Source organism: Schistocerca americana, chromosome 2 (genome assembly GCF_021461395.2).
Source record: "Schistocerca americana isolate TAMUIC-IGC-003095 chromosome 2, iqSchAmer2.1, whole genome shotgun sequence".
Taxonomy (NCBI): Eukaryota; Metazoa; Arthropoda; class Insecta; order Orthoptera; family Acrididae; genus Schistocerca; species Schistocerca americana.
In genome coordinates, this window is record NC_060120.1 from 662,843,805 (window position 1) to 662,868,865 (window position 25,061).

Here is a 25,061-nt window from a genome sequence, read left to right on the forward strand (position 1 = left end):
GGCTGACCTAAGTTGCCACCCTCTGCCGCTAGAAGCCTCCTAACTGTAGCTTGTAATATGACGATGTGTAACGCAACAAGGTCGGTGCGTGGGAAACAGCGTGCTGTTAATCGAGTTTCACGACTTCGAAAAGTTAGCCCACACAGGAGCACCTTCTCCTACAGCATTACAGTGCCAGACCACACGCCTGCGACAATCCAGCGGCTTGGTTTCACGGTCATCGTTCATCCTCCATGCAATCTTGACTTGATCACATGTGTTTCCAAAACTTAAAGAACACCTTTCAGGGCTTTACCTTTATAGTGATGAAGCGCTCATACAGAGTCAAACATTATATAGTGACGGGAGAAATGTTTTCATTGCCTGTGTGGCTAGGTTGAGAAATAAATATGTAGACATGAAGAATAATATGTAGACATGAAGAATAAAGATTTAGAATGGCAATAATTTTTTTTAATCTTAAAAATTTAGAGGCAATACTTTTTTTTAGCACGACTTTGCATTATTTTCATACAGTTGGTCCATAGAGATGACTCATCTCTCTTAACTGACGTCGCTTTGTACCTGACGATATTTGACCCAAATACTCGTTTCTAATGAAGATACATAAAGCTATTGAGGAAATCATAAATTTTCATAATAACAATGCAAGTACCCGTTGGATTCTCCTATCAAACCAAACTTTTGCCTGAAACCTTATTCCCTGTGTCAGCATGAGTCGCAATGCTTTCTTCTTATGGTACAATGAGAGTAGGATTCTTTATTAATAACAAGGTAGGGCAGAGAATGGGTTACTGTGAACAATTCAGCGATAGGATTGTTTAATTTACGATATGCGTATGCTACCAATTTGTCAAGCTTCCTCCAAACTGAATAATTCTTATTAGTATCATCACTGCGTTACAAACAGTAAACAGTAAAAGAGTTCTAAATCGTTTCCATTATTCCCAATCTGTTTCGGCTAACTGCACGGTTTTTTTTTGTACGCAGTAGAAGTTGTTATGGCATCCATGCGATGTTTCACTTCGGGTGTGTTATGTATGAAGTATATAATTAAAATTCAGAATTTCCGATACAATCTCAGTGCTGCACATAGATCCTCGAACGCTTCTGGGGTATGACGAATACTGTATCGGGGCTGGAAATAAAATATATACTTACATTACCCCACCAAATTACGCTCAAATTCGTCGTACACTCTATAAAGCAAGCTGCTGCCATAGTATGATTGTACAGTGTCGAGCAGCTGAGTGAGAGAAAAAGACGCAGTGGCCTAGAGCTGGTATACAAGAATCCGTGGTCTAGGAGTAGCATCTTTGATTAGTAAGCAAAACGTCCTCTGTCCGGTATTGGAAACTCGCCACCTCTTAACTCTTGATTAATAATCAGCATTGGAGGTCGAAGACCTCCGACATAAGAAGTGCCACCCTCATACTGCCAACGGCCTTATCAAAGAGGGAGGACGAACGGAGACAGGTTCAGGACACTTACTTGTCCTTGGGGTGGGAAACCGCCACTAAAGATAGAAGAATCAGCAGTGATCAACGGCATGAACATGCAGAAGGCAATGGAAACCACTGCATTAGAGACACAGAACATGTATCCACAGGACATGTGACCTGCAATTAAAAAACTGTCATGACGATCTCAAAAGATGCCGAAATAGTCCCCCATTCGCATCACCAGGAGGGGACAGCCAAGGGGAAGGTGACCATGAGAAAAAAATTGAATAACCAACGAAAGGATACCGTTCTACGAGTCGCAGCACGGAATGTCAGAAGCTTGAATGTGGTAGGAAATTAGAAAATCTGAAAATGGAAATGCAAAGACTCAATCCGGGTATAGTAGGGGTCAGTGAAGTGAAATGGAAAGAAGACAAGGATTTCTGGTCAGTTGATTATAGGATAATATCAACAGCTGCAGAAATGAATAAAAAGGCAGGGGAGATAATGTGTTAGCGTGAACAGTTCAGCGATAGGGTTGTTCTTATCAGAACCGACATCAAACCAAAACCGACAAGGACAGTTTAGGTATACATGCCGTCGTCGCAAGTGGAAGATGAAGACATACAGGAAGTATATAAAGATATTGAAAGGATAATACAGTACACAACAGGAGATAGAAATCTAATAGTCATGGAGGACTGGAATGCAGTTGTAGGGGAAGGCGTAGGAGAAAAAGTTACAGGAGAATATGAGCTTGGGACAAGGAATGAGAGAGGAGAAAATCTAATTGAATTGTGTAATAAATTTCACCTATTAGTGGCGAATACTCTATTCAAGAATCACAAGAGGAGTAGGTATTCTAGGAAAAGGTCGGGACATATGAGGAGATTTCAGATTACATCATGGACAGACAGGGATTCAGAAAAAAGATACTGGATTATAAGTAGTATCCAGGAGCAGATACAGACTCAGGTAACAATGTAGCAGTGATGAAGGGTGGGTTGAAGTTTAAGATATTAGACAGGAAAAATTAACACGCAAAGATGTGAGATACGGAAGTACTAAAGAATGACGAGATACAATTGAAATTCTCAAGGGCTATAGATACAGCAGTAACGAATAGCTCAGTAGGAAGTACAGTTAGAGAGGAATGGACGTCTCCAAAAAGGACAGTTACAGAAGATGGAAAGAAAAACATAGGTACAAAGAAGATAAATGCGAAGGAACCATGGGTAATAGAAGAAATACTTCAATTGCTTGGTGAAAGAAGGAATCACAAAAAAGTTCAGGGAAATTCGAGAATACAGAAACACAATTTGCTGAGGAATGAAATAAACACGAAGTGCAGGGAAGCTAAGACGACATGGCTGTATGAAAAAATGTGAAGAAATCGAAAAAGAAATGATTGTCGGAAGGACTGACTCAGCGTATAGGGAAGTTAAAATATTTTTCGGTGAAATGAAAAGTAAGGGTGGTAACATGAAGAGTGCAACGGAAATTCCACTGTTAAATGCGAAGGAGAGAGCGGGTAGGTGAAAAAAGTACATTGAAAGTCTCTAAGACGGGGAAGATTTGTCTGATGTGACAGAAGAAGAAACAGGAGTAGATTGAGAAGAGATAGGGGACTCAGTATTAGAATTTAAAAGAATTTTGGAGGATTTAAGATTAAATAAGGCAGAAGAGATAGATAACATTCCATTTCTAAAACCATTGGGTGAAGTGGAAAGGAAACGAATATTCACGTTGGTGTGTAAATGTATGAGTCTGGAGACATACCACGTGACTTTCAGAAAAATGTCATTCACTTATTTCCGAAGACTGTAAGCGCTGACAAGTGCGAGAATTATCGCACAATCAACTTAACAGCTCATGCATCCAAGTTGCTGACAAGAATAACATACAGAGGAAAGGAAAAGACAATGGAGGATGTGTTAAATGATGATTAGTTTGGCTTTAGGAAACGTAGATCCATCAGACAGGCAATTCTGACATTGCGGTTGATAAAGGAAGCAAGACTGAAGAAAAATCAAGATAAGTTCATAGGACTTCTCGACCTAGAAAAAGCGTTTGACAATGTAAAATGGTGCAAGATGTTCGAAATCCAGAGAAAACTAGGGGTAAGCTATAGGGAGAGATCGGTAATGTACAATATGTACAAGAGCCAAGAGGGAATAATAAGAATGCATGACTAAGAACGAAGTGCTCGGATTAAAAACGGTGTAAGACAGGGATAATAACTTTTGCCCCTACTATTCAATCTGTAAATCGAAGAAGCAGTGGCGGAAATAAAATAAAGGTTCAAGAGTGGAAATGAAATTCAAGGTGAAAGGATATCAATGATTCGATTCGCTGATGACATTGCTGAGTGAAATTAAAGAAGAGTTACATGATTTTCTGAATATTGACTGAGAGTAAACGAAGAAAGACGAAAGTATTGAGAAGTAGCAGAAATAAGAACGGCTAGAAACTTAACATCAGAATTGGTGATCATGAAGTAGATGAAGTTAGTGAATTCTGCTACCTAGACAGAAAAATAACCAATGACGGACGGAGCAAGAACATCAGAAGCCGACTATAACTTGCAAAAAGGGCATTCCAGGCCAAGTGATGTTTACTGATATCTAACATAGGTCTTAATTTGAGGAAGAAAGTTCTGAGAATGTACATTTCAAGGACAGCATTGTATGGTAGTGAAATATGCATTGTGAGACAACCGGAACAGACGAGAATCGAAGCATTTAATTTGTGCTGCTACAGACGAATGTTGAAAATAAGGTAAGAAATGAGGAGGTTCTACGCAGAATCGGAGAGGAAAGGAATATGTGGAAAACGTTGACAGGGAGAAGGGACAGGCTGATAGGATATCTGTGAAGGCATGAGGGAACGACTTCCACGGCTATAGAGGGAGCTGTAGAGGGCAAAAGCTGTAGAGGAAGACAGAGATTGGAATACATCAAGCAAATAATTGAGGACGTGGGTTGCAAGTGCTACAGAATGAAGAGATTGGCAAAGGAGAAGAATTTGTGACAGGCCGCATCAAGCCAGTCAGAAGAATGATGGCTTAAAAATAAAAAGTGCCCTTAGCGGGGACGAAGCGTCGAGTCGGAAATGCGAAGAGGCGCTGAATGTGCCGGGAAACCACCGTGATCCACGCTGTTCAACAGCCGCCTGTGTTTTACCGACGCTGCAGTTGCGTGCAAACCTCGTCCAGATGGTCTCACCAGAATTGAAGCTGGGCGACGTGGAGGAGCACACGCGAACATTCATGGTCTTTTGAGTGCTCCTCATGAAATTCTGACAAAGTGATAACGTTTACATGACGCTTCTAAATCCGTTATTTTGGGAACCGATTTTCAAATGGCAATTGGCTCTGAACACTATGGGACTTAACATCTGAGGTTATCAGTCCCCTAGAACTTAGAACTGCTTAAACCTAACTAACCTAAGGACATCACACACATCCATGCCGGAGGTAGGATTCGAACCTGTGACCGTAGCTGTAGCGCGATTCCAGACCGAAGCGCCAAGAACTGCTCGGCCACAACGGGCCGGCCGAACCCGATTTTCCAGTACCGCTTATTGTTGGTAGTGTAAACCAATATCGATTCTGAATGTCTGGTTGCGGATACCGGTTCCCTCTTCCATAATCAATATCCAATTCCTTGTAAACGCTTGGCCATTTTCGAAACTTTACTGGCCTGTCAGAAACTCACCTCGCTTTTAAAAATATCATTTAAAGTGGACGAAGCGCTTGTATATGGAGTGAAGGAAAAGGACAGAGCAGGAAGCTACTCAATTCCGTATGTCGACCGGAAGGAAGCACATTTTATCTTTATAAGATCGAAAGAAGTAAATAAAGCACGATATTTTTGTTGAATTAGAAAAATCGAACTCATTGGTAACAACGCTATATTCTGCATAGCTGACTAATTGTACAAAGAATTATCTCCACTCTCTCTGTACTATATCCACCCTTACTTTTAGTGGCAAAGGTCGAGTATTCAATCAGCGGCTGGTGACAAAACTCTAATTCGGTACGCAAGAACATAAATGTGGCTTTACCCATTCGGAAGTTAAGTAGTTATTCAGGTTTCCGAAAAAAATTGAGTAGAATAATGTTGCAGCAGTGACCACTTCTCACTTTTTCCGCTATGCGCGTAGATTAAGTGGGCAAATGGAACAATTTCGAAAGCGTAAATCACTGTGGATAATTTTATGAAACATGTCTTCTTAAAAATTGTGTCATGAATGGATGTATTCAGAGTTGTGATTTCTTTTTAAAATGATGTTATTGGTTTTTTTCAGCAAACAATGCAGCCATTATAACAGCTTAGATAAAATTTTGAAGACACAGCTATTTTTCAACCACATAAAATTTCAAATTCATTATGTGATTTGTCAGAACTTTATACCCGCTTCTTGTAGGTAACATACTATGAAACCGTTAATTGCGAGCTGGTTCTCACTAACTATCTCTTTAATGTTTGTCGGCAGCGAAATCGTTATTTCTGCGAGGTTTCCTCACAGTTTATTTTGATATGGAAAATATTAGGAAGATTTAAATATCATATGATAAAGGTCTCCATCGTCTGCGCTTTCGAATGTGTATCACTCCATCTTATAGAACTGTGTGAGGACATGTGCATGTCCTAAACTAATTCTAGTAATTTACGTTAAATATCTCCTTAGGAGATTTTTCTGGCCCTACCACGCTTTTGTTGGTATAGTGCGTTGAACTGAAGCGATCAAGAAACCCGGAAAGCCCTTTCTCAGGTGCGATATTTGGCACTACATTAGCCTTTGATCGAAGCCTTTTTTTTTTTTTTAACACGTGTAGAAAATCGGAATATGGAAGCTGTGTAAATAGTTCTGGAGTATGAGAGGTTGAATGTTGTATCTTTGATTGTAACTGTGTTGTGTGCTTGCTCATATTCTTGACAATATGATGTTTATTGAGTAAAAAAAAACATCTATAATGTATTCCATTAATTCAACCGCGCTGTGAGCTGCTCTATTTGCGCTTCGTCCTCCTTACTGTATTAGTAGCAACAACCGCAAGGAACTTTTTTTTATATGGTACCTATTTCGGTCTGCTTTAGATCATCTTCAGACCTCACATCACCATGGTAGATTTGCTTTAGCTTCACTAGTTTCATATCTATCTTTATTCTGGTAATCATAAACGTCCGTTCACTGAAATCTATCCGTCTGCAATTTGTATTTCTGTCGCTGAATACAACGTAGTATACAAGCATACTGCACAGTCAGGGAATTCTGTTATCTTAGTAGCCCGCGAATTCGTTAGTCAGAAGCAAAGAAGAAATTAAATACTAGAGATACTCATATTACTCATTTTAGCGACCTCCAGAGACGTTGTGGAACGCTTAGTGTTACGGACGAGCCCTCAATACTGCTTAATATTGCACAGATTTTCGGTTGTGTTCCCAGTTAGGTGGCACAGGGGGGCGGATTTTGTGGAATTCTTGAAAGTAGTGCCACAAAATGTCTCGTTTGTTTCCGTCTTTATCCCATTGTACATACTTAACGATTTTGATGACTTTCGGTGTGCAGTCGTGTTGTAGTTTTTGGGATTTTTCTAGGTCTCCCCTTTTTACTCATTTAACTCGGAACTTTTGTTCTATGACAAGGCAGGGGAGAGTTTTACCTCAGGTAGTTACGTGATATTATTTGTAAGTAATATCCTGTGCTCACTTGTATTTTGTTTAGAGATTTTAACTGTATAGTTCCTATATCCAATATATTTCTTTTAAAAAACATGAGGATCACCTCGTACTGTTTTTAATACAATATACACTCCTGGAAATGGAAAAAAGAACACATTGACACCGGTGTGTCAGACCCACCATACTTGCTCCGGACACTGCGAGAGGGCTGTACAAGCAATGATCACACGCATGGCACAGCGGACACACCAGGAACCGCGGTGTTGGCCGTCGAATGGCGCTAGCTGCGCAGCATTTGTGGACCGCCGCCGTCAGTGTCAGCCAGTTTGCCGTGGCATACGGAGCTCCATCGCAGTCTTTAACACTGGTAGCATACCGCGACAGCGTGGATGTGAACCGTATGTGCAGTTGACGGACTTTGAGCGAGGGCGTATAGTGGGCATGCGGGAGGCCGGGTGGACGTACCGCCGAATTGCTCAACACGTGGGGCGTGAGGTCTCCACAGTACATCGATGTTGTCGCCAGTGCTCGGCGGAAGGTGCACGTGCCCGTCGACCTGGGACCGGACCACAGCGATGCACAGATGCACGCCAAGACCGTAGGATCCTACGCAGTGCCGTAGGGGACCGCACCGCCACTTCCCAGCAAATTAGGGACACTGTTGCTCCTGGGGTATCGGCGAGGACCATTCGCAACCGTCTCCATGAAGCTGGGCTACGGTCCCGCACACCGCTAGGCCGTCTTCCGCTCACGCCCCAACATCGTGCAGCCCGCCTCCAGTGGTGTCGCGACAGGCGTGAATGGAGGGACGAATAGAGACGTGTCGTCTTCAGCGATGAGAGTCGCTTCTGCCTTGGCGCCGTGCAGGTGAGCGCCACAATCAGGACTGCATACGACCGAGGCACACAGGGCCAACACCCGGCATCATGGTGTGGGGAGCGATCTCCTACACTGGCCGTACACCACTGGTGATCGTCGAGGGGACACTGAATAGTGCACGGTACATCCAAACCGTCATCGAACCCATCGTTCTACCATTCCTAGACCGGCAAGGGACCTTGCTGTTCCAACAGGACAATGCACGTCCGCATGTATCCCGTGCCACCCAACGTGCTCTAGAAGGTGTAAGTCAACTACCCTGGCCAGCAAGATCTCCGGATCTGTCCCCCATTGAGCATGTTTGGGACTGGATGAAGCGTCGTCTCACGCGGTCTGCACGTCCAGCACGAACGCTGGTCCAACTGAGGCGCCAGGTGGAAATGGCATGGCAAGCCGTTCCACAGGACTACATCCAGCATCTCTACGATCGTCTCCATGGAAGAATAGCAGCCTGCATTGCTGCGAAAGGTGGATATACACTGTACTAGTGCCGACATTGTGCGTGCTCTGTTGCCTGTGTCTATGTGCCTGTGGTTCTGTCAGTGTGATCATGTGATGTATCTGACCCCAGGAATGTGTCAATAAAGTTTCCCCTTCCTGGGACAATGAATTCACGGTGTTCTTATTTCAATTTCCAGGAGTGTATTCATTATTATAATTTACATAAGATGACGGAAATTTTAAGTGTTCCGAAAAATGTCGTTTATGCAATACAAACCAATTTAGCGACTGTTTTGCGGTTTCTTCATTTTAAAAATTTATACAGCCATTGCAGGGGTTGAGGAGAAGGTGTACTAAATGAAAGACGCGTGATATGTTGTGAAATCGTCGTGTTAGTTTTTCAGTTCAAATTGTAGAATCTTTGAGACATTCTCCGACAGGAACGCTTCTTCAAAACGCTCCTTCTCGTAAGCCTCAGAGAGGCATTAGTATTAGCACCAGGTGTTGTCTAAATCACGCAGACTGTCTACGGGAATAGCAGCAGTCCTTCAGGAATGAGAGTGGCCCGTGCGCCTTGTGGGTAGACCGTCCCGCTGGCCCTGCGACCGGCAGTCCTGGTGTCCGATTGCCGGCGCTGCTGCGGCCAGCCTATTAGCTGCAACTGCGGCGCAGGCACTCGCCAGCGATATTGCCGCTGGTGACGTCATCCAATATGCGGCGGACGGCGCCGATATCCAATATCCGCTGCTGGCGTTCGTCAACCTCTGGCCATCTGCATCCGCAGCGCCGTCTAGGGTCTAGCCTGACCTTTCATTGCTAGCTGACTCGCATTACCAACATCCGGCAAAAGCCACAACATCCTGCTCTGCTGTCCTCAACTCGGCAGGGATTGCATTAAAGGCATTCCTGTCAATGGAAATTAGTAACAAACAGTCTTGCTCGCACAGTATTTATTAGAAATATGACCGGTTACGTGCTATAGTAGTAGGCCATCTTCAGATAATGCACTATTTGGCTGACTATGATTACCCTAGGAAAGTCTATGCTGATCCCAGTCGCAAGACTTCACTCATATTTTCAATAACTATTTTTTGCTAGTTTTACTTATAATGTCATCTGAGACTATGAATTCTTTGAACGCCAAGCATAGACATAGGAAACTGTTAACTTTTTACAGAATTTACTTTTGTTTCGAAAGACTCAACATCTTTGGGAAACGGAACGGCGAGGAAAGCAGAAAAAAAGTTCAAGAAAACCACGTGCTTTGACAGCGCGATGTGACAGAGGATTGGTACTGAATGGAGTCACACAATTCCACTTATATGCTCAGTTTTTCTGTCCCTAATTCCAGCAGATTCGAATGTCTTGATCCACAGTATCACATCATACTTCCGTTAAATTTCGACAGTATGTAGCTTTGACAACATCATGCACTAAGAACACTGAAGGTATTTGCGAATTAGTCAAATATACAAAAAAATGAACATAAACAGTCACAACCCCAGGAAACTTTTTCTTATAAGGTTACCTATTTCGGTCTGTTTTAGACCATCTTCAGGCGTCATATCAAGACGGCAGATGGTGGTGGTGGACGAAGCAGGCGCTACGACTCCACGAACGCTACTAACTAGCAGTTAGCGTCCCTGGAGTCGAAGCGCCTGCTCCGTTCACCATCACTGTCTGCCATCGTGGTGTGAGGTCTGAAGACGGTCTAAAACAGACCGAAACCGGTAACCTCATAAAAAAACAGGTTTCTTGCCGTTGTGACTGTATATGCTCATTTTTAAGTAATGAAAATAGTGCTGTTCTCCAAGAGAAAAGTTCTCAGAATTTACTAGTTCAATATACACTTCTGATTTCAGTCCCTTAAACGAACTTTGTGCACATAATGCGAGTAACTCACATGCATCAACATTATTATTGTTCTGAAAATGGTTTTGTTTAGGAGAAAAGCACTGATTTTCATATTTGTCACCCATATTGTTTCCTTATTACGAGTCAAGTGAAATCGATCAACTGTAAATAGTGATTGCATATCGGAAGAAATGTGAAGAAAATAATGTAACGTTGTGATATTTTTATAGATCCCTGAAACTAGTCTGAAACCTCAAGATCTATATTACTTATCGTAGTCCTCTACAAAACTGTTTACCGGTTTTTAGGATGGAATCATGTCAGATATATTGCATCAGCTGGAACGCAAAGATTGGACTAGACAAGAAATGTAAAGTAATTACAAGTGTTTTTGCACACATCTGATTTATGTTCAGCTTTGCTTAAAAAGTCAGGACTCATCAAAGATGTCGCGAGGGGCCGTGACTCGTAGTACAGTGGACGATACTGACTGAGCTCCCACTAATTGATAGGACGTCATGCAGGTAATGTCTTGCAAATAAAAGAAAAGCGCAGCAGAGGTAGCAGCTCAGAGAGGAAAAATTGAAGTGACAGACAAATATTAGAATACCTAAAGTTGTTTATTGAGAATTTTAGGGATAATACAGATGAGGAAATGAGTTTGATGGGTGAGAGATCCAAGCAGTCAAAACAGTGACGAATTTTGTAAAAATGAAAGAGGTGTTGAAACTGATTCCTTGCTTTATGAGACACATTTTCCTGTGCTCACGTTTTGCTCAAATTACGGTTTATGTGTTTTTCTTGATGGGTCTTGATTCAGCATGCTTCACATTTTCAGAAAATGTTACACCAAAGTGTCTCGGTAGTTTTCTTACACGTTTTTCAAATACAATTTTGTAATTCGTGGTACATTCTGGCGCCGCCATGTGGAAGTGGAGTAGAAAAGAATGGGAATTTTATAGCAATACTTCGGGACGAAAACTCATACCTTTGTGCTTCATATCTTTTCTCACTCAGAAAATCTTCAAACTTAATAACAGTTGTTGAAACATCGTAATTAAAATTTAATTTCGGGTGCATGTTATTGAGAGTCAATACTGGTATAATAATGACAAAATAACGTGTGACTGTTTTGCCGGAATCGACATGAGCCGGAAACATTGTCAGTGGATTCTCGTTTCTTTTTATGCCAAGAGTTATGAGAACACTTAAGGCATAATCGTCAGAACAACTCACGTGCGTGTATTCAGGCAATTAGCCGCTATAACACACAAATTCATTACCACTCGTAGAACTCTAAATAATATTTATTTACAAGATACACATTGATTAGAAGCAAATCATTGAGTCTTGTTTCGATGGTACCTAACGGTTACTGCTAGAGTTGTTGCTCTTCCTAAACGGCATCTCATACGAGCAAAACAATTGCGTCTTTACGTGCGGTTGCTCGTACTGTAGGTATTGGGGCTACGCGTGGCTCTGCTTAAAGAGAATACCTGGATGCAGTCACAGGGTCGAGCCCCACACGTCTGATTTCATGCCCAGCAGCTACTTCGCTGCAAATAATAGCTTGTAGCTGTGATCCTGCAATCAAATAGTCTATGCATTGGCCAGAATTGCGAGTTAACAAAATAAACAGAAATATGAGATAAAAGATCAATGAATAATTTAATAAAAAGGATTCTTCTCTAACGTCTGTAATTGATGTAGACGAGAGAGAACTATGTTGAATACTGTTTACTCACGAAAAGACGTCCCAAAAATACGGGTACTATATTCAGTAAAAGTGCAGACAAAAATTATCCTTATCAAATGTACTAAAGTTACGAGAGCGATACGAAAATGGTAGCAAAATCTCCAAACTAAATAGACATCAAAGTGTCGCGAAAACTACTTCCTCTTCGTGATCACAATACTGGAAAGATTCACCAGCTCAAAATAGTTCATAATTCTATACGATGATTCACGAATTAACCCACGTGATACAAAGAATAGTAACTCACTCTGTCTACACGCAGATCCATATAGCAAGTGGAAAAAGTTAGAGTCCTACTCTGGTGCACATTCAGACCTCTCGAATTATAAAGTTCCTTCAGAAGTATGATTGTGGCCGTTCACCGCCCTGAATCAACAATTCCCACTATCGAATCACGCTCGTTATCGCAGGCAAGTATGCCTTCTTCCAGCACTCTACGTTAAGTATGCAGAATCGCTCCCTTGAGCCCTTCCCTCTGGAGGTTCCAGTCCCCATTTGACTCTAGCTGTGTTCCACCACTGTCCGACTCTCATTGGCTGGAGGCCGTTCTCACTAAACATAGTCATTCTCAAGTTCTTCAGACATGATCTGATTTAACATGACCGCTTCCTTGACTAAACTAATATCTTACAACAATATTTAAATAAAGAAGCGCTATAAACATTCCGTCACACACAGATAATTTACAATAATTATAAGTAAAGGTTTTTCCATAAATAAATATGCCAGTATTCTTGTTTAAGAGGGCTCACGCTAAACGAATAAAGATTATTGCTAAATATTATTTAAACAATTATTTATGTCCTCTTAACAGAAGCATCTTTTGGTTGTCTTTTCAGTTGTGAAGTCGCTCAACGAATGCGACTGACCAGTTTTAAATTGACACAGTTATTGATAGCACTTGCGATCAGCATTTAACTAAAGTGACTGGCAAAGTAGTAAACTGTTCAGTAAATAAATACACAAGTATGACAAAATATGAGGTAATGGTGGTTGTACTCATTTTCTGTGTGATTGTGGAGAGTGGGATGTTCTGACAACATTTGCATAATAAAGCGATATAAAAGACGTCGTAAATCAATAAATAAAGTAGATACAGTTACGTAGCTTTCAGGGATGATAGCTGTAGTGCAATGCTATCTTATGAGATATAGTTATGTTGAAATCGCATGAAACGATTAAAAGTTGTTAATTCAGAGATTCACTGTGTAACTGTTTATTCCCTGTAAGATATTAGCTTCTACAGTTTTAAAGATGTTGAAATACTATTGAGTCACTGGACGTGCCTCACTTTTCTGAGATCGCAAATGTATTCAGATTTGCATGAATAGTTGAGGTGATTTATTTTCGAATGTCAAAGAGCTGTAACTTAAAATTTTCTGATACTCCAACATTTTCTAGAGCATCTCCTGTACAAAGGACATGCGAGTAACAGCCGTCCAAATTCCCAGCTTCGGGAGTTTTCCCCACACCCAATCCACTGCTAACGCAGGTGGCTCGCCTGTAGTGGACACGCGGCCCGCTCAGCCGCGTCTTTCTGTTCAACCTGGGGCCGCACATCATACCTTGCACCAACTCTAGGCGGCCGATTACCTCGCCTAAACACGCGTAATGTTACATTGTAAATTGCAATGAAGTCACTGGTCCGTTGAAACACTTCACAGACAAAGAAATTAACAATGTGGAAGCAGTTCTACTCGGTGCGGCACAACAGATTTCGGGAAGCGATGAAGTTGGCACGAATAACTTTTCGTGCCATTGAAAACAATCTTCTTCAGAATTCTCGGATTCCAAATGAATTAACGCAAGGTTAAATATGTCTTCACTGAGGATATGAAACTACATGGTTTCAGACACCTTTTCAAGTCTCAAACATCTTTGATGTATTTATACAGACTGAAGAGAAAAATGAAGATTTGTACCGAGGCCGGGATTCGAATGATGGTCTCCTGCTTACTAGACAGATGCACTAACCACTATTCCACCGTGGCATAGCGGCTTTGCACAACTGCACCTGCTACCGTAACACGCCTTCCTCTTCAATCCATTACCGGATTCACATTTTAGTCCACTTGGTATATCCCATAAATTCAAACAGCGTTGCAGAGGCTCTCCAGCTGCATTGGAATAGCACCTCAGCATCGAACGAAACGGTGGATCCACCCTCAAATCTAGGCATAGGTGCTTTAATCGAATGAAACTATATTTGAACTCCATGGAGCGTCGTTAAACCAACAGTCACTAGTGCCGAATCAAGAGCCCCTCTGGCGGCTAGCTTTAGAGCTGCTTGATAAGTGCGATATGCGGTAGGCGATTATCTTCTTCGCTACGGAGTTATGAACACCTTAAAAATTCACATACATTTATACTGAGGCCACTTAGGAGCTGCATTTCCTGTTTCACCGTTGCAGGAGGACTACAAGCTGATGCACTGAATGGAGTACGGAAGTGTGCTAGTTCCGTAGGCTGCCTGTTTACCACGCAACATGTGTTTGCGACAGAGATTCACCTTCAAGTGAAGCGGTCTTATAAACTGATTATAAGTGTAATGTGTGCAGTCCTTTAAACAGAGGGCATCCATAACCACACTGTTCCATGTTGCACGAAAGTGAGGAACATCACTAGTTTCCGTAACACTGCTGATGCCATCACAATACGCTTGAAACAGACTCCAATGAACAAGCAGGACTTGCATATTTATTTACTGTTTCAAATCGACGAAACACCTGAATACGAGACCAGGGTATTCCGTTGTCCGTCTCTGAGTTAACAGTTTTCGAGATGTAACAAGTATGTCTGCTTCTCTCTCTACGTGGTTCCCTTTTCGATCAAAGTAGTTTCTCCAGCGTTTTTCTAATGATTTCATTCTGTCCCTAAAGTGTGACTATAAAATCTTGAAAATACCTAACTGCAGCTGCTATAAGATCTTCATTGGAATGAAAACTTTTCCCAAGCACAAAATGCTTTAAATATGGGCACAGTTGGAATACAACGGTACAGAATCCAGCAAATATAGTGGAAGGTCCGACGATTTAGAAAAGTCTCTGTTTTCTCAGAGCCAAAGTACCTATGTGGGCGCATGAAATACTCTGAAGGAAGATGAAAATTTCGTTTGCATTCCAAGCCACTTCCCACTTACCTTTTAATCCGGTTGATCACATACACTAAAATAATATTTGTCAGTTATTGTTTTGCGGTATTAAACGTAGTCAACTATAATAATAGAGACAAGAATGATATCTCGGATGTCAGGAACAAAAATTGTTTTTGAATATCAGTAAAAATGAACGCAAACTTTCCCGTGGAGTTCACGCTCTTCCCATTTTTGATCCAGAGGTTTTCACCGTCACTCCACCACCTTCACTACCATCTCACCGCAACCAAATCCACTTAATTTGATTGCTGTTTCTTTTCTGGTGAGCAATAAGAATTGATGGAAAAAACAGCCCATACATCAGGTTTGTTGTTCCTTGACGTTTCCACATATTTTCACATCTAAAGAAATTGTTGTTGTTGTTGTGGTCTTCAGTCCTGAGACTGGTTTGATGCAGCTCTCCATGCTACTCTATCCTGTGCAAGCTTTTTCATCTCCCAGTACCTACTGCAACCTACATCCTTCTGAATCTGCTTAGTGTATTCATCTCTTGGTCTCCCTCTAAGATTTTTACCCTCCACGCTGCCCTCCAATACTAAATTGGTGATCCCTTGATGCCTCAGAACATGTCCTACCAACCGATCCCTTCTTCTGGTCAAGTTGTGCCACAAACTTCTCTTCTCCCCAATCCTATTCAATACTTCGTCATTAGTTATGTGATCTACCCATCTAATCTTCAGCATTCTTCTGTAGCACCACATTTCGAAAGCTTCTATTCTCTTCTTGTCCAAACTATTTATCGTCCATGTTTCACTTCCATACATGGCTACACTCCATACGAATACTTTCAGAAATGACTTCCTGACACTTAAATCAATACTGGATGTTAACAAATTCCTCTTCTTCAGAAACGCTTTCCTTGCCATTGCCAGCCTACATTTTATATCCTCTCTACTTCGACCATCATCAGTTATTTTGCTCCCCAAATAGCAAAACTCCTTTACTACTTTAAGTGCCTCATTTCCTAATCTAATTCCCTCAGCATCACCCGACTTAATTAGACTACATTCCATTATCCTTGTTTTGCTTTTGTTGATGTTCATCTTATATCCTCCTTTCAAGACACTGTCCATTCCATTCAACTGCTCTTCCAAGTCCTTTGCTGTCTCTGACAGAATTACAATGTCATCGGCGAACCTCAAAGTTTTTATTTCTTCTCCATGAATTTTAATACCTACTCCGAATTTTTCTTTTGTTTCCTTTACTGCTTGCTCAATATACAGATTGAACATCATCGGGGAGAGGCTACAACCCTGTCTTACTCCCTTCCCAACCACTGCTTCCCTTTCATGTCCCTCGACTCTTATAACTGCCATCTGGTTTCTGTACAAATTGTAAATAGCCTTTCGCTCCCTGTATTTTACCCCTGCCACCCTTAGAATTTGAAAGAGAGTATTCCAGTCAACATTGTCAAAAGCTTTCTCTAAGTCTACAAATGCTAGAAACGTAGGTTTGCCTTTCCTTAATCTTTCTTCTAAGATAAGTCGTAAGGTCAGTATTGCCTCACGTGTTCCAGTGTTTCTACGGAGTCCAAACTGATCTTCCCCGAGGTTGGCTTCTACTAGTTTTTCCATTCGTCTGTAAAGAATTCGTGTTAGTATTTTGCAGCTGTGAAATTAGTGTCTTTAAAAAAATGAGATCGATGAAGTGGTTTTTGAAACTGTAGATGGGTACTACGCACACTGTCTAGAATCACATTCGAAGATTGAACGATCTCTCTGATATAGTTTTCACACCTCATATAACTGCGAAGGCTTCCACAGCCAGAGGTAGTTAACATAAAAGTTTTCGGGTATGGTATCGCGTCCTATCAATATGAGGCGGTAAGACAGACAGAAATTTTTGTCGGCTTTGCACACCGTCCACTGAACTAAATGAGGGTACATAAGTCGCAAGAGCATCGTTAACCAAAGACAGTATGTTTTACTGTTAGGCCGACAACGTTTTTCGATCCCTCGCATTTTTATAAACCAGTGTACAAGTTTAAGCATTTCATATTCGTGAAATGCAACGCACAAAAACGAGAACGAAACGTGTATAAAGTTTTTAACCAGCCGCTGTTCACGCGGCTCGCGGCTTTTAACTGCTGCGAGTTCACTGGCCCATGCCGTGCTGAGGCCCACACAGCGAACTGCGTTTCAGATTTGAGATACGCTAAAGCGCTACCCATGCGCGGCTCTTATCGTTTTAGCCACGTCCGCGAAAAAAGAGCCGCATCAAAACGCGAGCGTTTTCAGAAACTTTCAAACGCTGCAGTAGCAGAAAATATAATTTTGTATTTGCGTTTATTGTTAGTGCCACAATCATATAATATTTGCTACCAGTACTGCAGTAGTTACCAGAAACCAGTAGTAGTAGTAGTAGTAGTAATAATGATAATAATAATAATAATAATAATGAAACCGCAGAAGACATTGGTACCCAGATATCTTTTGAAAAGGCAGAGTAAATGACCTGCAACAATGAAGAACGAAAATTCTTGAAGACGAAATTTGGCAAGATCAAACGATTTCTATAATTTAAATATCTCGATGAAACCATTCAGGAAAAAGAAATCGAAACCGAGGCAAACGAAATTAGAGGCCAAAAGATGGAAATTGCTTACCAACTTACCGAAAACATCTACAACAACGGTGTATGTCCAAGCACACCAAACTAGGCCACAGTGCCTCTGTGGATAAGAAACACCGTTAAAATTAGAACAGGAAAACTGACACTGAGGAAAAGGAACACAAAATCTTAAGAGCAGTTCTAGGCTCAGAACTTTTAGACGAACAATATCGACTCACAGGCAATCAGGAAATCAACAATAGATAAATACCCACATAACATTACGAAACACCAAGTTAAGATTTTACGGGCAGATTAAAAGAATGAAACCAGACATGCTTGCAAAACAAACAGTCGATTTTTTTTGACAATAGAAGCAAAGGCAAAACAGACACTATGAAATGAGTTGTTGAGATCAGACCTGGTGTGAAACTGAAAAGATTTACTTCAGAAGATAAGACAAAAATGGTTCAAATGGCTCTGAGCACTATGGGACTCAACTGCTAAGGTCATTAGTCCCCTAGAACTTAGAACTAGTTAAACCTAACTAGCCTAAGGACATCACAAACATCCATGCCCGAGGCAGGATTCGAACCTGCGACCGTAGCGGTCTTGCGGTTCCAGACTGCAGCGCCTTTAACCGCACGGCCACTCCGGCCGGCAGAAGATAAGAAAAACAGTGAAATCTTCAGGTCTAAAATCCTCAGACGACAAGATGACCAAGAGGAAAAACCAAAGACGAAGACTATTAAAACCTAGTTTGAAGAGAGAAAGCCAGGCCATGGGATGAAAACAAAAGAAATATGATGGAAAATTTCTACCGCTAAAAACTTTGCGTACTTATTCGTAGATGATTATGATAATAATAATAATAATAATAATAATAATAATAATAATAATTATTATTATTATTATTATGAACACACTCAACAAGTTTTACTTAAAACTCAACTTTTTGAACGAAAATACGTCAAAGAATTTAAAGAAAAATTTCTTAAATAGAAATTGACAAAAAGAACTTGAAACAGTATTTTCTGTGAGGAAATTAAATTGAACAATGAACTAAGGAAAATAAAGAGACTACTAAAGTTAAATAATCTAAAAAGACATTACATATAGTTTTGATTGATAACATGGAGTCATTCACGCTATAATGATATTATTCTGGTAAACCTTACTTCAAATTCTGCAATTGATAAAATCAGCATTTACCTTTGGATAGATGAAATGAGTGTGGAGACAATATAGACTGCTAAGATGCATATGGAGTCAGAAATGTGAGCCTGAAGAATGGAGAATGATAGTAAACTATTGTCTGTTCCGTCAACGCCGCCGCCAGAATCTATTAGCCGGTCGAAGTGGCCGTGCGGTTCTAGGCGCTGCAGTCTGGAACCGCGAGACCGCTACGGTCGCAGGTTCGAATCCTGCCTCGGGCATGGATGTGTGTGATGTCCTTAGGTTACTTAGGTTTAACTAGTTCTAAGTTCTAGGGGACTAATGACCTCAGAAGTTGAGTCCCATAGTGCTCAGAGCCATTTGAACCATAGCCAGAATCTATTACAGTGCTTGTGACTACGATCTTGGTGTTGAAGTACTAAGGCAGAACACTCACCTACGTAAACCAGATAAACTAGTCCGATATCCACGCCCGCGTACCAGAACACAGTCCGGAGGTTTGCTCAAAGTGCCTATCACTGTGGATCGTGCTCACTTACGACTTTAGCAACTTATTACGCTATTCCAGTGGACAGACTGCTCGTCTCCAACACCCAGAAATGCTATCCGAATACTGCCACGTTTGGAGAACTCTGAGCAATTCCTGAAACTGTTAAAAATTCAGCAGCGCGGGAATAGCTGAGCGGTTTAAGGCGCTGCAGTCATGGACTGTGCAGCTGATCCCGGCGGAGGTTCGAGTCCTCCCTCGGGCATGGGTGTGTGTGTTTGTCCTTAAGATAATTTAGGTTAAATAGTGTGTAAGCTTAGGGACTGATGACCTTAGCAGTTAAGTCCCACACACATTTGAACATTTTTGTTAAAAATTGAGGTCTTTCAGACTGGCTTGATGCAGCTGTTTCAGGCAATCAGACCTGAGATATAGAACGATTAACTTTTGACTTGACGATTCTAATTTCTCCAACAGCAGTATTCACGGTGTAAGGGGTGCTTAATGCAGGCATTGCAGAATTACTATTCCCTTCTTAATCCCACTGAAAAGAGTGTGTAATTCTAATCTGAACGTAACAGAAGCTGATGGTAACTTTCAACATGTATTATGAGTTTCCCTGGTCACCCGATTCTTGCAGTGTGTATAGGTTGCTCTTACGCTGATTGTCCTGAAGCGAATCAACTGCTGAGAGCGGTGATATGAAAACTCGCTCGCCTCCTCCCACTCCATCGATTCGTGCAGACGCCTGAGTTTTAAGTTATACGCTTGATACACACTACAGCACGAAGCGTATGAAGTTTTGAAAGTACAGTGTTAGAGCAAGATGTTAAAAAGTTAACTGAACTGATCCAGTAGGAAACGAAAAAAATCATGGAAATACTTAAGCGAGCGATACAGCACAAGAGTCAAGATACTTAGCTCTCACTGAAGTGGGATTTAAATGTCCATCCACCTCTTGAGATTTAGATTATCCGCTGTTTTCCTTAAACCACTTACGGCAAATGAAATATCCTTTCCTATTCTTCGAGCTTGTGCTCTAGCTCTTAAGACATGTTGTTGTCTTCGTTGTCTTCAGTCCGAAGACTAGTTTGATGCAACTCTTCGTGTTACAGTTCGGTATCCAAGACTCTTCATCTCCGAATAACTACTGCAGCTTACATCCGTCTGACTCTCTCTTAGTACCACACTTCCCTCCATTACAAAATTTGCGATCCCTTGACGTCCCAGAAGGTGTCCTATCAACCGAGACCTTCTTCTAGTTAGGTTGCGCTACAAATTTATTTTCTCTCCAGTTATATTCAGCACATCCTAATTACTTAGGTGATCTACCCACCTAATCTTCAGCATTTATCTGTAGTGCCACATTTCAAAAGCTTCTATTCTTTACTTCTCAGAGCTGTTTATCGTCCATGTTTTACTTCCATACAAGGCTACACTCTGCACAAATACTTTCAGAAATGACTTTCTGACACTCTTGTCGATACTCAGTGACAACAAATTTCTCTTCTTCAGACACGCTTGTCTTACCATTATCAGTCTACATTTTATGTTCTCTCTACTTCGGCCATCATCAGTTACGAGTATTTTGATGACCAAGTAGAAAAAAACTCGTCTACTGCTCTAAGTGCCTTGTTTCCTGATCTAGTTTTCTGAGCATCACTTGATTTAATTTGAGTACATTCCATCGTTCTTGTTTTGCTTTTGTTTATTTTCGTCTTATTTGCTCTTTCCAGGACACTGTCCATTCCATTCAACTGCTCTTCCAAGTCTTTTGCCGTTTCTGGCAGAATTACAGTGCTATCGTCGGCAAACAGCAAGGTTTGTATTTTATCTCCCTGGACTTTAATACCTTCTCCAAATTTTTATTTGGTTTGCTCTACTGATTGTTCAGTGTTGACTACTCCCGGGGCATGATTTCGACTTAGGTCTTTCAGTGTTCTGTCAATATTGTACTCGCAATATCATATCCCCCATCTCATCATCTACGTCCTCAAATACATCTCCCTTGTATATATCCTTTGTACAGGATGTCTCTCCTAAGAGATGTCAGGCCCATTCTCTCTGGCGGTTCATCAGGTATTTGCAATTCAGTTTTTGCATTGTGTGGCTGGAGTCCGTCCAAACAGTTAGTGCTGATCAAGTCGTTCATGCGACGTCCAGTATCGACGGAAAACGCCGATTTGTTTCCTGCTACAAACAAAATAGTTTTTAAAGTGGAATGTTACGTGCCCTTTCGATTGCGCACTCCCGGATTAGTCTAGTCGGATATCTGTTTTATCGATGTGTTCACAGGGAGAAGAAATCGCAATCCAGCAGCAATAGCACCGCACTGGCCTACGCTGTCTGCTAATGTCATGCAACGACGCTGTTCAGTTGTTGCTGGTGTACAGACTATTCTTCGTGTTTTACTGTCCCTGTTAATACATATCGACAAAACAAAATACGCACTAGTCTATCTGGGGCCGCTCTATGAATGGGCACGTAAATTTCACTTTAATAATGTTTTTGTTTGTAACCAGAAACAAATCGACACTCTCCGTCGACACCGCGTGTCGCATGAAAATGGTGAGGAGCGTTATCTGTTTGAGCTGACTCCAGGTGCTCAATGCAAAAATGAAATTGTAAATATTTGCTAAAACACCGGAGAAAATGTGCCTGACGACTCTTAAGAGAGACGACCTGTATACTTCTTCCACCTTTCTGCTTTCCCTGCTTTGTTTAATACTGGTTTTCCATCTGATCTCCTGTAACTTCCTGGCGGAGTACCGGACTAAATCTCGAACATGTGACCTTTGCCTAACACGTGACCTTTGCCTTTTGCTGGCAAGTGCTCTACCGTCCGAGCTACTCAAGCACAACTCACGACCCGTCCTCACAGCTTCAATTCCACCAGTGCCTCGTCTCCTATCTTCCAAACTTCACAGAAGCTCTCCTACAGACCTTGCAGAAGTATCACTCCCGGAAAAAAGGATGGTAGAACACTTTCCCGAGAAAGGCAAAGGTCCCGAGTTCGAGTATCGGTCAAGCACACGGTTTTAATGTGCCAAATGTGCCAGAAAATCTCATCTCAGCGCACACTCCGTTGCGGAGTGAAAATTTCATTCTGGTATCTAACCTCCTGATATTCATACAGCAGCTTCTCTTTTCTCCAAAGGCTCCTTTAATTTTTCTATAGGTATCTCATTTTTTAGACTATGTATTCCCTTTCGCCTGTTCTATTTGATGCATTTTTATATTTCCTCCTTTCATCCGTTAAATTCAGTATCTGTTGCGTTATCCAAGAATCTCTATTAGGCCTTGTCTTTTTACATGTTTGATCCTCTTCTGAATTTTCTCTCAAAGCTACCCATTCCTCTTTATTTATTTCGCCTATTCTTGCTTCGTCTGAAACTCTCAACAATATTTGGTCCTGTCAACTTATCCAGGTTCCATCTCCTTAATTCCTAACGTTTTTTAAATTTATTCAGATTTAATCTACAGTTCATAATCAATGAATTGTGGTCAGAGTCCACATTTGGCCCCGATTATGTCTTCTAATTTAAAATCTGGTTTCGAAATCTACGTCTTAGGATTATATAATCAATCTGAAACCTTCTGGTGTCTCGATGTCCCTTCTACGTGTACAATCTTCTTTTATAATTCTTAAACCAAGTGTTAGTGATGATTAAATTATGCCGTGTAAAATTCCTTTCCCCCAGCCATATTCATATTCGCCCAAAACAAGTTAATTTTTGTCTCGCTTAACCATCTGAATAATTTCTCTTATCTGACCATACGTAACTTCAATCTCTTCATCGTTTGCGGAAATAGTTGGCATACAAATTTGTACTACTTTAGTGGTTGTTGGCTTTATATATGTCTTGGCTACGATAATGCGCTCACTATACTGTTCATAGTAGCTTACCCGCATTATTTTCTTATTGATTGTGAAACCTACTCTTGGGTTACCCCTATTTGACTCTGAATTTACAAACATGTATTCACCTGACAGAAGCTGTTGTTCCAGCTGCCACATGGCTTCACTATTCCCCGTTATATCTAACTTTAACCTATCCATTTCCGTTTTAAAATTATCTAAACTACCTGCCCGATTAAGGGATCAAACATTCCACTTGCGATCCGCAAAAATCCAGTTTTGTTTCTTCTGATGACGCCACCCTCCTATATATTCCTCGGCCGGAGATCCGAATGAGGGACTGTTTTATCTTCGGAATTTTTTACCCAAGAGGACGCCATCATTATTTAACCTTAAACCTGAGCTGCATGTCCCCGGGAATAATTACTGTTATAGATTCCCCCTGCTTTCAGCCGTTCCCAGTACTAGCACAGAAAGTCCCATTTGGTTGATGTAACAATGTCAGACCAGTGAATCATCTAGACTGTTGCTCCTGCACCCGCTGAAAAGGTTGCTACTCCTCTTCAGAAACCGCACGTTTGTCTGGTCTCGCAACAGATATCCCTCGGATGCGGTTGCATCTACAGTACGGCTATCTGTGTCACTGAGGCATGCAACCCTCCCTACCAACGGTAAGGTCAATGGTTCATCGCTCGCATGACATACACTATCTGATCTAAAATTTCCAAACACCTGTTGGTGGACATGAATTTGGAGTGTGCCCACCCTTAGACTTTATAATGGCTTCAGCTCTGCTGGGAGGTAAATGGAAATGCCGTATGGCTAGGGCCTCCCGTCCGGTAGACCGTTCGCCTGGTGCAAGTCTTTCAAAGCTGACGCCACTTCAGCAACTTGTGCGTCGATGGGGATGAAATGATGATGAAAAGGACAGCAAAACACCCAGTCCCTGTGCGGATAAAATCTCCGACCCAGCCGAGAACCGAAACCTGGCCTTAAGCATTATATTCCGTCGCCCTGACCACTCAGCTACCAGGGGCGGACTTCAATGAGGTGTCTGAATATCTATGGAGGATTCGCAGGTCGAGACTCAGGACAGGCCGCTCCATTTCAGGGACGTTGTTATCCACAAACTATTGTCTCAAAGGTGGTGCTTTATGGTAGGGTGAGTTGTCATTCTGGTACAAACAGTTTTTATATCAGAACTGTTTTCCTATTGTACGCAGTACACAATTCTGTAAAATAAGTACGCGTTCTTACGTATTTTGCATTTTCTTAAGTACAAGAACGCGACTGCACGCTAACCACGAAAAACACTGCTACACCGTTAACATCAGTACGTATGATGGCAGGCAACGTTCTCCAGGCATTCGCCAAACATAGACCCTTCCATCGGATTACCACAGTGCATGGAGTGATTCATTACTACAAATCACACGTTTCCAGTCATCCGCTGTACTGTGGTGTCGCTCTTTACATCACATAATGCATCGCTTATCATTTGCAGAAATTTGTGGCTTATGACGAACTGCTCGAGCATTGAGCCCAGTCGCGTTTACCTCTGTATGCAGAATCATTGTGCTAGCTGGACTGCTCATAGCACTTGCGATTTCATTCGATTTCTTACAACAGCCCTCCGCAAATCTCGACTGTCCCTGTCCTACAGTACGTGAGATGTGCCTGGTCTTGATTTAGCTGCGGTTGTCCCTTAGCGTTTCCACTTCACAGTCACATCATCAGCAGCCTTCTTCGACAGCTTTAAAAGGATTGAAACGTCGC